Here is a 10,360-nt window from a genome sequence, read left to right as displayed (position 1 = left end):
CTGTCCTATAGCACCTGTCAACATCTAAAGAATGTACGTGGTGTGTGAACAGTAAGTACAATATTTTCAGCACCTCTCTACACTGACTGCTTTGTTCCTCACTGGGTATTATTAACCCGCTCAACTCGCTGTACAATCTGCAGCCCCCCATTATTACTTTTCTAATAAAATAAAAAAAGTCACAAGAAAAAGAAAGGCTCCATTAATAGGTAGAGCTGGAAAGACAGGACACCCTTTGATTAACATGCACAGTACATCCTGCAAGGCTGAAGGGCTTAAACAAGCAGCACTTACCAAGAATTAGAATAATATTTCAACTCTGCATTAAAACTGCCAGAGTTCAGAGAATTTGACAATTTAATCACTGCAATAGTTCTAAAAACATTTTACTATAATAATACCATAACATAGTAACTCAGAAGACTGTTTGAAGGGCTACGTTGCACCATGGCCCCTCCTGAAGTTAAAGGTGCTCTCCCCAAGCAACCATTCCAACTAGGCTTTAACGTAAGGACTTTTCATCCTGGTACAAAAGTAGTCTGCCTATGTATTTCAGGCAGACAACACTAACTGCCCCTCCAAGCTCCCGATGACTCAATCATCAGGAAGGCAAAGAGAAGGCAAATATCTTACAACTTGACCCAATTATCATGAAAATAAATGAGCTTTTATGTTGGCTTCAGTACATGATGAAACAGCCTCCTACTCACTACTTGAAAAATCTATTGTTTTCAAAACATACATTTAAATAAACCAAAAAACCCCGCAACGCATCAGATGCGTCCCACGTAGAACACCAGTAAAGTCAGGGGAGCCACACAAACGCTGGCTTGCAGAGTTGGTCAAGACTCTGACACCACCGGCACAGTGATGCACTACGTCAGCCTTCCGCCTCTGGAGGTCTGCGTTCAAATGCCAGTGAAGTTCTAATGGACGCTCAAAACAAGAGATAAGGCCATAAATCTCAAATAACCAGCCAGCTGGCATAGCCGCTAATCTCCATTTCGTATTGGTTAAATGCTTGGAAGATAAGGGCACTCCTCAGGTCTGAAGCAAGGGTTACTGACGGCACTGTGTCAATGCTTCTGTGCAACTGCAATATGCCTGGCCCTGGCCACATACACTGGGGGAACTGAGGAACTGATTCAGCAACAGAAAAGACTAATTCACCCATAAATGATTCACCCATAAAAGACTAATTAAAATTAAACATATTTTTAAATCTCTTCCAAATAACTTGCCTGAACTAGGGGTATCTCCCATTCCCTCTATAGGAGCCCCATTCACCAAAAAAAAAAATTTTTTTTTTTTAAGCTCTTCTGGCCTTCACACTGAAAGGTATTTGTGTTTAAAAGAACAGGAACACATTGAGGTGCTATTCAAAATGGATAAAATCTGCACTCCACTCTACCTTTTGAAAGTTATTTCCGATAGCCTTTGAAACATTACCTTTATTGGTGAGTCCCTCTTTGAGGGCCAATTAATCAGAAGGAAACTACTCTTTAAATAATTTGTCTTCAATAAACTGCCCATCTTGTCCAGCCTTGACCCTGTCTAGCTCTGCTGTGCTTACCTTTGCACAAATTGAAAATGGTACCTCAAGAGGGCAAAAGCTCTTGCTTGTTATTCTATTCACCATCACTTCCCTCCTGCCTTATTAATGCACACAGTCATCACAGGCTAGCTAACAGAGACTTTGCTCTTAAAGATATGTGGCATACTGGTGATGATTTAAAGATAACACATCACTTCCAGGAACCCCTTCCCTGCTCTGGCACTCATAGTGAAAGGGTCACTGCCTGTATCAAGGAAAGACTGAATTAGCATCAAGTCCTGACAGCCAAAATAAAGACATCTGTGCAGCAGAAGCAGCACTCTAAAGGGAAAAGTAAGGAAGCAGAGAAAAGAGATGAGAAGAAGGCTCTGTACAGGTAAACCCTAGGCAGGCTTATCCTTTTTTTCTTAAGTGCATAACAAGGTTCATGTTTTCAATCAGTGGTTCAAAATAACCTTGCTTTCGGACCTTCCCACAAAGTGTGTCATCTTGAATTTTACAAAGTATACACTCCATTCCTTTAGCAAGTTATGAAAGAAAACAGTGAAGAACGACAGACGCCTGTGAAAGCTCAATTCTGATACAGCCTTCCTGAAAGGGCAAGAAGTACAGACAGTTACTGAGAAGATGCATCTCTAGACACATTTTCCAAACTGCTGTGGACCTACCTTATGGGAGTTTAATCAAGCCATGCTTCCCTAGCTTGCCAGGGGATATCAGGTGAGACAGGGCCAAAACCCTTCCTAGTTCAAGATAGTTACATTCCCTATCCCCCACTCTCCCCAGCGCCTGTTACTTTACAATACACAGGAGAGAGATTATTTTGTATCATTCTTCTTAACAAGTTTACCTCAACTTATTTCCTCCTTACCACCTAGACATTTAAAAAGTTTAGTTACTTGTTCCAGTATTTTTCCAGATATTATTATTAAATTGACAATTCCACAGTTTTCTCATTTTTTTCCCCCCTCAAGACTGGAAAGTCAGCATAGTCTCTCTTCCAAAACTTCACTCATCTTCTTTCAAGATATCAAAGAAGAGATTGAGATTCTCCTTAGAGAATTTACTATGAACTTTATCAGGCCTAGTTTACTTGGAGGAAAGAAAACAAAAACCCCCCACTAATTATTCTTCTCCTCTTCCCTTTCCTTTTTTTAAGTTTGAGGTCTTACTAGAATGGTTTTAGCCATCCAATCACCGTTCACTAAATGGACTAAGACGGAATCAAAAAGTAAAAATCCATCAATGAAAAATCCGGCATCACTTGTAGATGGTATTAAGTAGAAGAGTAGCCGTCATCTTCCTTGTGATAGTAAAATACTTGCAGAATGCTTTTGTCCTTTAAGCCCTTGGTTAGCTGTACTTTCCAACAGCCTTTCTCATTACATCCTCATGGGCTTCTACAGTACACAAGTGCAGAAATAGTACCGTGCACACGTTTTCATGCATGTGGTTTCTTTTAAGTATGGTCTCAAAAACACCTCAGCTCACATTCTTCTTCTACCCTCAGAGGAACTGGATCTCACTCCCACTTTATGGGAACTTCGGTGTTGATTTCCTAATCACTGAGGAGCTCACAACCTAAATGCACTGGTCTTTAACTGTACCGCCTACCCTTCTTCCACACCGGGCCCTTAAATGGCAGGGGGATAGGCTGCTTGGTGAGTGATATTTTTGTTTGTTTTGAAGAACACCACAGTAGGTAAGAAAATCCCACCCAGAATGCTCTCAGCTGACAACAAGCCTTCAACCCAAGACAGGTGTTATTCATGTACTGCTTGTCCTGCCTGCCCTAAAAGCATTAACAAAACCAAGGGGGTAGGTAAGGCTTCAGCTAAGCATTCAACACTTAAGCATTCAGAAGCCTCCACCAGGCACTTCAGAAATACTAGCACAGAAGCTGGAAGTGGTGAGTTCACGCAAAGTGTTACATACCATGTGTGGCTGTGGTTTATTTGCAGTCCTGGAAGGGGGGAGACTGTTAAGCTGAATCCTTCCTATGCATTCCCACTTTAAAGTGTAGTGCAACCTCCCATCTCCCACCAAATAGCTACAGAGGGAAGCACATCTCTGCAGTCAGCACTGGCTGATTCCCACTCTGATCCTCAGCTGAACTTCTCAGGAACCAGAGTGCTGCAACATTCAGCCAGCTGGTTTAAACCAGACAAGCTTCTTTATGAAGAGACAGTCTTCCCATTAAGATTCACATACTTTTACTGGAAAGATGATCCAGCATATACTCAAACTTTTAAAGCAGAACTATTTTTGCCAGTGAAGTTAAAGAAATGTAAATGTAAAGTTCTCCCGTAAGCCCTCAGACATGAGTTTCTAGTAGTTTCATAGCTCTCATATTATAAGCCATGTTTTAGCTTGGCAAATTACCCCACAGAAAGGACTTTGTCAATAAATACAGCATGCTCTAATCACACACATACGCACATATCAGGCCTCAGTTCTCTTGCAGTCTGTAATGCCTGAACCCGATTTATGAGTCTGATGCAAATCCTATGGAATTCAACTGAAAGACTCCCATTGACATGGAAGTTTTAGACCCCTACACTTAAAATAATAAACCCCTGAAATAAATAGTAGATTAATTCACAGCGACAAGTAGAAATTCTATCAATCCTGTAGCCTTTGTTTATACAGCAGGTTACTCTTAAGAGTAAATAACACTGTATTAGGCTCTAAATGTCAGATGTGTATTGGGTGCCATCAGGAAAGCTCAATTTACACACAAAGTATTGTGCACTGCTACGAATGACAAGCGAATTATTTTCATTTCAATTGTATGAGAAGTAACATGTAAGCAAGCCTACACAGACACGTGACATCATTTCACTATTTGAGCAGCAGGATAGGAGCTATTTCCACTGAAATTAACTCAGCCACATTATTACCGATTTTTGCTCTCTGAAGTCACATTGCACTTTCCTCTTTTTACTCAAAGCAGTAGGCTCTTATTTTATTTTCCTTATAAGCAGCAACGCATTTATAGCAGAATTTTTCAAAATTTAAGCTGAGTCTCCATTTAAGCCAACAAATACTTTTGCTCAAGAGAGACAGCTTTGCATTTGTTCTGTACATGAGTCCTCGCACCTCCAGCAGCGCATACAGGGTTAGTCAGCACTTTTATTTCTAGTTATTAATAACCTCAGCAGGAAGCAAAAAGCACATCTGAAAGCCTTCTGATAGTTTCCTTTCACACAAAAGTCAAAGCCCAGAATCAAACAAAAGACTTCTAAAATAGAAAATTTACAATAAACTGCTTAGAATAAAAAACTTAGATTGCAAATCCTGAACACACATTAATTTATATTTTTTGCACCCACATATTTGTGTCAGAGTTAAAGACTGTCATGTATTATTTGAGACTGCATAAGTGTCCACTGTAAGATGTTTTTACCACTGCTATTTTCTACCTAATTGCAGCCATCTTCCTATCCCAAATAGCCCTGTGCTCATTAACCAGAACATTTTAAGAGGGATTACAGCAAAAGATCATTAACTGCTACAACACACCTTGAATTTGGTTAGAGCCTTTAAAATGAAATATGTTTTCAACTGACAAGCACCAAGCCAAACGGAGCTTTCAGACCCCACTTCTGGGACTCCACGGCTTGAGGGCGCCCGTTTCAGAAGAGACAACGGACCAAAGACAACTTCTCATGTCCCTCATGGGAGCTTAAAAGATGCACGAGGCCCAAACAACGAATGCATATACCATATCCTGTAATGCAGACTATAGCTACACACCGTATTTCTGAAACCATCACAACATTATATTGCTTAAGAGTTTGACTAAAGCCTGCAGAGATTCCATCTCTGTTCCCTGTATATTTACATGCAAAATTTTGGTATAGATAACTGCACATGACTGAATACATTGCTTCCCTGTGGTCATGCAAGCGCTAACAAGACCAGAACTCAGGGTAAATAGGAGCTATTAGTTATGGATGGAAGATTTTATTTCAACAGAAACAGCTGGGCTGTCTGCAAACATGCTTTCCAAGAAAGAACAACAATTTCAGGTGGACAGTATAGTACTTCTCAGAGCAAGGTCTGATATGCAGAGGAATACCTTCTCCTCTCAGACCTGATCTGGAGTCCACATAAGGCAATGGAGGCCATTCCATCTCATCCAAAGGGAGACGGGCCAGGCCTCTACTGAGCCGGGTAAGTTCCAATTACATGGTTAAAATATATTATTTCTACAGAAGAGTCAAAAGATGTTACTCTTCACCATTTACCATTTATCAACACAAAAACTTCATTCTTGCTGCTCAAACAAATGACAGTCACAGAAGTACTGCTGTAACATTGGAAATGCCCTGCAAAATAATCAAATGGCCGCGCAATCAGCCTACTAGCTGAATATATTCTGAATTTTCAAGTAAACTAGGTTTTCACCAACATGATATAATAGACTTACTACTTGATTTGGGGATAGGAATCAAAAATAGCATCCTTTTACATTGCTCATCTGAGTTTAAGGCCAGGTTTCCATGCCACTTTCTTACCTATGTCTGCACAATTTTAGCATTTCTTGCCGCAGACGCAAAATTGGCATTTTTGCTACAAGCTCAGCGTACAGCTCCCAGTCTGTACTCAGTTGGCAGGTTCATGTATACAGGAACACATAAAACATGCTAATTAAGGTTTACAGATTACATTTGCAGTGATGATAAATTATATCGGTCAGCACTTCTAGCACTTTTGTGCAACTTCTTCCCTAAAAGGCCGGGGGGGGGCAGGGGGCGGAGGTAGGAGAGCAGCAGTTGAGCCTAGCTGTGAGGATGTGAAGACAAAGTCTTTTCCTCAAGTTTTTAAGGGTTATTCCTTACAGCAAAGCTCACAAGAGTTTAACACTTGACCAAAATGAGACAAAAAGTCAGACCAAAGCCAGAAGTAAACTCACAGCTAACATCTACCTCATGCTTATGTCAAATTACATAAACATAAGAGAGGCTTGACAACTTATCCGTGTGCAAATTCCTCTGCAAAAGTGATTAATACAAAGGGTGGGACAGGCGATGCTCTGATTCAAGTCAATAAACAGACTCCCAAATCACTGGCTCCCCTCTCCAGCTCCCTGTTATCTGAGTCACAGCTGCGGCTATTTGAGATGCCCTGCACAAAGCAGGTCAGTCACCTCAGGTTTAAAGTAACAACTGCTGTCATCCCACTGTTAAAAACAGGACATAAAAGAACTATTTGGATTGAAAACACCAGAAAGCCCACCGTGCTGGGAGCAGAAAACCTGTATCCTTGTCTGTGAATGAGTTTGAAAAATGCATACTTAAGGCCTTAAATCACCTTTCTACGTAACCAGTGAATACATTCGTGAACATCATGGGCAAAAGTAAGAAGTCTCTAGGAAGTGTGTTTCCATACTACATGCTACTCACAAGTCAGTGTTGTTCCCTTATTTTAACTGAACTGAATGGAGAAAGAAATACAGCATTTAAAGGAAGTTTTGCAAGGTCAACTTTTAGAACTTACTTATTTGCATCTTCACATAGTTTTCTTACATTCGCCTTATTAATTACCTGTTTTAAAAATTAATTTGAAGTCTCCACACTTACCGCTTTGAGGGTTATCAGCCCTGTGGAATACGCACATGTCACTGAAAGTAATCTGGACTTACACCTACAAAGCAGGTTATCTCAGCTGAAGGCATTCTGCAAGTTATTCATCAAAGACAAATGGACTGATGCGAGACAGCAACATGATAAATGCTGAGGACAGCACCCAGCAGAGAGCTCACTGTCTCCATCTCACAAGCAGATCCAACAACAAGCAGTCAGCTCCAGCGATGGCAGAAAGACTTCTCGCAGCTGCTTATAAAATGGCAACACATGAACTCCCTCCGAGACAAGTTACTATGGCAAAATCCTCACTTTCTTCTGAGCTCTGTTTCAAATCTACGTACAAAGAACTGAGAAATGAGTTTTCAGCTATAAATAAGATGCTGACTTCTTTTATGAAAAGATCTCAGAGCATGTAGAAGAAAAGAGCAGACTACAGAAATTTTGCTAAGTCTACAAAAAGTTATTTCAACAACAGAAGATGTTTATTTGAATTTTGTTTTTAATTGTTTCATTTACTCTATTCCAATCCATATTCATTTCAATAATATTGGCATAACCACTTGCCTCCCAAAATACCAAGATACTTAAATTGTGCCTATCTTAAAAAAAAAAAAGTTAATTGCAATCAGTGGGGATATCAGCTCCTTAAAGCTAGGCATGTGTATTGGGTATCTTCCTAAAGGGCAGCAATAACAACAAATATCCCTTAGGATCTTCCTTAACTTTTAATTTGTTATAATTAAATACATGCAAAAATCAAGGCTTTGGAAAGCTTTAGGAGTATCAGATTCATTTATACTGAGCCTAGCTCTTCATCTGGCATCTTCTCCAGAGTTTATGGAAAAGCATATAAGAAGCTTTCCATCAAGAAAGAGGAAATGTTAAAATCTTCAAAGCTACAGACAGACTAGCTTAGAAAGGTGGAAATGAAATTGGAGACATTCACCTCCATTCTGCTGACTCAAATACAGACAGCATAAGAAACACACATAACTCCTCCCTATCTGATACCTGATGTAAACATAGGTCTACATAGGGACAGTTTATGTCTACCAACCACCGGGCAGAATCAAGTCCAAAAGTTGCTTCTTGATACCTTACACAAGCACTCAAGATGAACTTCTTCCTCCACTCTTTCATCAATCCACCTAAAACCTGGCAGAAGGACAACTGGGTAAACCCCGATTATTTATCAAGTCAGTTAATACTAACATCAGACTTGTTACCTTTCATTTCACATAAAATACTATTCTTTTTCCAAAAGTGTTGACACAGAACTGAAACTACCTTAGGAATTTTGAAAAATGAGCTCTCACTAAATATATTGACCCACCATTCATTCCATTGTATATACTTCTGTGGTGAGGTGACAGGTCATCTGTTACTTGTCTCCTGAGGGGACCTTCTCTGCTGCCTCCACTGAGGTGTTTGAGATGCTCTGGGCTCCCTCCAAAATGTTGTTTGAGGTGCTCAGGGCTCGTACCCCTCACTTTGTGCAGATGTTCTGTGCTTCCACTTGGTGTGTGCTTTTGAAGATGATCTGGGCTGTCACTGCTGTGCTTTTGATGCTCAGGGCTACTGCCAGGCCTGTGCTTTTGAAAGTGTTCAGGGCTACTCCTCAAAATGTGCTTTGGGAGAGTTTCTGGACTGCTGCTGCTGTGCTTTTGTTGCTCAGGTGCTTTGACAAGGGTTTTGTGATGTTCTGGACTTGGTCCTTTCAGGTGATGATCAGGACTGCCAGAACCCCTAGGCTTCTGGAGATGCTCGGGGCTGATGCTCCTGTGTTTCTGATGCTCAGGGCTTCCTTCACCCCTGGTTTTTTGAAGATGCTCTGGACTAGTACTCAGATGATGTTTATGATGGTCTGGACTGCCTGGACTTCCAGTGCTAGAAGTACTACTCCCATCACCAACATCTCTTATGGATGTGCTTGTTGCAGTTAACTGGCACAGGCTGATTTGGCTGTCAATAGAGCTCCGGCTGCCTGCTCCACCAGTCTTCTCCTCATCCAGCAACACACACAACTCTTTTAGCTCCAGCTTTTCTTTAACCACTTCTTCTTGCCTCACTTCCAATCCTTTCAGCTTCTGTAGGTATGAGGCAACCTCTTTGTGCATAATGCTAGCACTGTGCCTGCCCAGTCTCTGCCACTCACGGGATGCTTTCTGGATGATGATAGGCAGAAAGGCAAGAAGGTAACAAAGGTCTCAGTTCCTGGTTATCTTCTTGCAGCTTCTGATTGATATCCTTTAAAAGGAAGATAAGCATGAGAGAAGAGTGTCCAAAAAACTTAACATTATACCATTAGCATTGTACAAGTCAGTGAACAGCACTGCTACAAACCATCAGCTAAGCACTCAAGTAAGGCATGAACAATTGTGTGTGTAGATCTGGCATATTATAACTGCATCATGTTTCATACTAGCAGAACACCTGTCCAGTACAAAACTGAATATGCAGAGCTAATTTGGAAAGGTTCAATGACTAACTTCCGATATGGTATGAAAATTTCAGGTGTTTAATTAATGCCCAAAGGAAAAACAAAAAAAACAAAAGCACAATGAGAAATCCAGATGATCATACTCTCTCATGATGTTCTCACTCCCTCAAAAACACTCACTTGTAAAGTTATTGCTGACTAAAACCAGAAAGTACATCAGAAATGGTAATCTCGCTCAGATAATTAACAACATTTATATTCTCTGTTCCCTAAAGCATATTCACATATAAAACAAACTTTTAGAGATTTAAAATATTTGGGGTTTGTTTGATTCTGCTTCAGATTTGCATAAAAGAATCTTGTCTGTTCTCACTTAATCAGAATTGGTTCAATCACTCTGAAATGAAATAATCTGCTTTAATAGATTTTTCACTTCTAACAAAACAAAGTAGTACATGTTCCCAGTGCCCTTCTCTAACTGAAGAACAGTAATGATCTGAAGAAAAAACGTTCAGGCTCTTACTGTAGCAGAAGAATACAGCAAAGAAAACATTTTCAGTATTTCGCCATCCTACTTTTACTAAACTGGCTTGTAACCATATTTGTCTTCTCTGGTCTAAATGTTCTTCCCTTATGTCTGGTATTACAAGCTTAGCCTTATGGAAAGGCCATTTTAGCACAGTTTCCTAAAATAAAAAAGGAAGCTTCTGCAACTCTGCTGGGTGCGTGCCTGAGTGTGTGACCTTCCTCTCAAAATGACTTTGAACTTGACCA

Source organism: Apteryx mantelli, unplaced genomic scaffold (assembly GCF_036417845.1).
Source record: "Apteryx mantelli isolate bAptMan1 unplaced genomic scaffold, bAptMan1.hap1 HAP1_SCAFFOLD_48, whole genome shotgun sequence".
Classification (NCBI taxonomy): Eukaryota; Metazoa; Chordata; class Aves; order Apterygiformes; family Apterygidae; genus Apteryx; species Apteryx mantelli.
The sequence above is the reverse complement of the archived record's forward strand: the minus strand, read 5'-3'. Positions refer to the sequence as shown.